Raw genomic sequence first — 4,697 nt, 5'->3', positions numbered from 1 at the left:
TTTTTTTTTTTTTTTTTTTTTTTGCTAATAATAAATACTACATTTCCCATTTCGAAAAAATTAGAAAATAAATCATTTGGTAACGTTGGTGCACCGTGTATTAACTTAAATTCATATTTGGTATGTTTTATTTCTAATTTTTAAAAACATAAGTGTTTTTTCCCCCCAAGTATTTCAAAAAATGTTTAGAAATTTTGGAAGTAAATAAATACTATATTGTCATTTTTATCTAAAAATAAAACAACATTAAAAAAAAATGCATGTTTGATTTTTAAAATATTTTTCATTATTTTTTTGAAATTTTTAATTCAAAATTTATATTTAGACACAGCCCAAGATAGTTGATTTTTAAAATGGGCCAGGCTGTCGGGTGTGGTTCGAATGGATAGCGAATCACACTCTTGGAATTTTTTTCGATCGACGCCACTGGAACAGCTGACGGTGAACGCTGTGAAGGCCATGGAAGTCTTAGGGAGGGCTTGTAGTGTCGTAGGTGTCTTGTTTGGACTCTTTCAAATGATAGTTAAATTGCAATTATTTCTCCTAGTTACCTGTTGATTTATTTCTTAGTTAGGTTGCCGCTATTGTTTTTTCCATATATGAACTACTTATAATAATGAACATGTCGTTGCCATTGAGGTTGTCTTACATAAGTTTTCGTACTTTTGTCATACTAGTGCAAGGTAACGTCGCTAATTAGGCTAGAGAAAATTAGAGGCGTTACATGAGGTCCTCAATATTTCTACTTTTATCATTAATGAATATAACCCCGCTATCATCTTTCATGCTTAACATATCATTTCTCATTTTTTGGTCTACGTATCATACATAATCCTAACGAGGTTACATTTCATTTCATTTATCGTGATATCATATTCATAACATGTTGTATACATACAATTTAGAAAACATAACATAACGCTCCATGCTTTTAACATGTCATTTCATAACGTGCAATTATACGCCAATTACCTCAATGGTCACACAAAACAATCTAAAAATAACATATCACATCACAATATATCGTATCATAAACATGTCATATTGTAAACACTTCGTGGTCATATCCTTCCCTAACTTATCATAGTCTTAACGTTCTTATACGTATCATAGTCATATCATTACGTGAACGTACCTTAGTCATACCATCACAGAAATGTATCCTAACACTATCGTTCTATCAATCTATCACAAACCTATCCCTTTTTATCCATATCCTAATCATATTCTTTCATCAATCTCCCCTATCCATAACACTCTGGTATGTAACCTGACCTTAACGTTTCAGGAACATATCTTACTTCTGTGGTTACATTTCGTTTTGTGCATCCTTCTATATCTTATCTCAAACATATCCTTGAACACATCGTACCATAATTATTATCGTACAATACACATATTATAACATAACATAAACATAATATAAGCATACCAATTCACAAATATTCGCACATATCAGTATATATGACACGTGCAGAACCACAGACACGTGTCAACATCAGATATAACCATGTCGATAGTAAGACCACTTACCTAGTTAGCTTAAGTTGTTGTCACGAATATATCCTTAATGAAAGTCCGATTCTGTCATTTGAAATCCAAATCAACCTATGTGAGCGCATAACATCAGTTTCAAGTTTAAACTCTATAAAATTTATTTCTCTAATTTACCTTGGTCCATGGTTAAAAGTCTTGTTATATATCTATAATTATATTATTTTTTAAAATATTATATATATATAATTATATTTTTATTAAAAAACTTATTTTCCATGATTACTATTGTATAAAAAAAAAAAAAAAATTATTTCAAGTGATTCTGTCTTACTACTCTCTGTATTTACTTTTCCCTCTATATTTACTTTTCTCTCTATATTTAGTTTGTGGTTTTTAATTCTTAGAATCATCATTTTTTTTATCAAGATTTACTCTATTGCTCTTCTAGTTTTGTTAGCATGTATTACAAATTTCTAATGGATCCTTGGTTTCAAGTATTCTACCCCTTTACTGCTCCGTGGTTTCTTTATTTATTTAATTATTTCTATTTTTTTTTCTTGCGGGCTATTACAAGGAACTAGAACCTCTACCGACACTCACGACCCTAAAGTTCTCAGTCTACTGAAAACATCCTAACCTAAGTCATCGTCTAACCAACCTAACTCTAACGCCCTAGTTCTGTGCAGGTAAACACACTCCATAGTGAGAACACACAATCAAACACCTGAAGCTAACACATAGTGTATCATGCTCACATACAAGCAAACAAGTTCAATGGGGAGATACCATCCATCAATCCCCCAGAGCACATATCGCAATAGCCCATCATCCTTTTTAACACAGTGGAAAGCATATAAAACAACATTCATCACAAATCTCATCATAGGGACATATTGATAATTTCTTAAATCATGCAAAACGTACTCATCCATATTGTCTCACTCGTATTTTAGTCGTGCATATTCTCTTCCATATTTTAGTCATTTTTTCATGTCTTAAAATTTTATTATGAACATTTAAATCCATACATTATTATTTTATTAGAAAAAATAGATAAATTGAAGATTATCCCACACAACCTTTTCCCTTTCCACCTTCCGTTCTTAACATTTTTCTTTTTAATTTGTTGAACGAAAATATTCCCCAATCAAATTCTGAAATTGACATTTTAAATTAAATATAAAACTTTAATTAAGAAATTTGTTGAATTCATATATGGAATGTGAGTTTGGATCTTTATTTTAAAATTGAAGTATAGATGAAAATCGAGTTAAATTGACTGAAACGACCTTTTAGACAAGACTATTCAACTTTTACTTAATTATATAGTATACTCACATGATAGAATTTTTTCAATTATAATATATATATATATATATATATATATATATATATATATGACACTTCAAGCTTAGAAGTTCATATCATATTCAAATGGCTTCTCTTAGAACAAGTGTTTGTGTGCTTTTGTTTCTTTTTTATTGTAGTTTCAATGTCTTTGAAGCTACTGAATCTCATGAAAGCCTAGATCCTGCACCAACTCACCACGACAGCCACCACAAAGCAGCCGCTCCAGGCCCACATCATCATCATCACCACCATCACCACCGTGTGCCTGCGCAGTCCAAGATCAATGTCATCGAATCTATCGAATCTCATGGCAACCTTGTTGTTGCACCAACTCATCATGATAGTCACGGTGCATCAAGCCCTCACCACCACCACCATCACCACCACCACCACCATGGGCCCCATCATGTGGCTGCTCCGAGCCCTCACCACCACCAGACTACGCAGTCCAAGTTGAATGACATCGAATCTGTTGAATCTCACAGCAACCCTGTTGTTGCACCAACTCATCATGGCAGTCACCACCACCACCACGGCCACCATCATGTAGCTGCTCCAAGCCACCCCCAGCACCCCGAGCATGCCCACCATGCTCACCACGCCCACCACAAAGAAGGTGCCCCAAGCCCTCACCACCACCACGCCCACCACAAGGTAGCTGCCACCATATAGTCGCAGAAGTCCCATTAACATCCATTGTAATGGACTTATTTTTCTTTTAAAATAAACCTATTACTATGGGTATGTCATCAATTGTTCAAGTAAAAAATATCTAAAGTTGGTTTTAACTTTGAAATTTGTCATTAACTTCAATATTTATAAATAGTGCAAATATGGTGAAAACACAGTTAAAATAAGGTTTAAATATCTTCTCTAACAGCCAAATCAAACATGCAATTCAATCCAGGGCGGAAAAAATATTCTCATTCAAAATAAGGGTGTTTCTTAATTCTTACCATTGTTGGATTCAAGCATTTTCTCTTTGCGATCTCTTCACAAGATTTGGTCAATCACCTAAAACTTGTAATTTAAACATAAATACTATCCTTAAATTCATAAATCATATCTGGGGTTCTTCCTCAATTATTAATCGATTTCGATAATTCAAAAGTTTAGATCTATGAAGAATCATGTTTTGAGCCACTTTCGTGAAGGATTCTCGACCAAAAGCCGTCTTAAACACCGCAAATTTGAGTTTGAATCTCACTTTTCAGCTTCCTCTTTCAAAAATCCTAGCCCCTCTTTTCTTTTCCTTTTTCTAAGAACGCCTGTACCTTCGTAGCCTCGGTGTTATAGAAAGGTTAAACCGGGTAAGAAGGGTTGAAGGCATCACAACGACCGCTGATAGTAGTAGGTTTAACAACAGGGCTGAAAGTGTGAGTGTAGTTGAAACAAGAAATCTGAGTATAACCTTTGGCAACAAGATGAGTCTTGAAATGCTCAACAGATTCATCGAGCAAATAGTTAGTGTTAACACCCATTTAGAGCCCACGTGTTGCACGGGCGAAGAACCAAAATCTAAGTGTCATTTGTTGTAAAGCTCGAATTTCCTCATCCATGGCAGCAATCCAAACATGAATCTTAGCAGTAGATTTGAATTCTCTTGGCTCCATGAATGCAAGAAGAGCAAAAAGAAGTCCAAATGAGCTCAAAACATAAAAAATTGTTGGATGACGAGTTCTGAAAATATCAACTTTTGCTCGTGTGATTGTAGGATCAGAGCCCAAAGAAGAAGAGGAATCAACACCAAGTTCAATAGAGGGTGAATCAGAAGCCGAGGGTGGCAAAGAGGAACCTGCAAGAGGAGTATCAATTTGCACATACTCATCCACAAGGTCATAACAAATATC

Source organism: Cucurbita moschata, unplaced genomic scaffold (genome assembly GCF_002738365.1).
Source record: "Cucurbita moschata cultivar Rifu unplaced genomic scaffold, Cmos_1.0 Cmo_Scf00013, whole genome shotgun sequence".
NCBI lineage: Eukaryota > Viridiplantae > Streptophyta > Magnoliopsida > Cucurbitales > Cucurbitaceae > Cucurbita > Cucurbita moschata.
Note: the sequence above shows the minus strand (reverse complement) of the source record.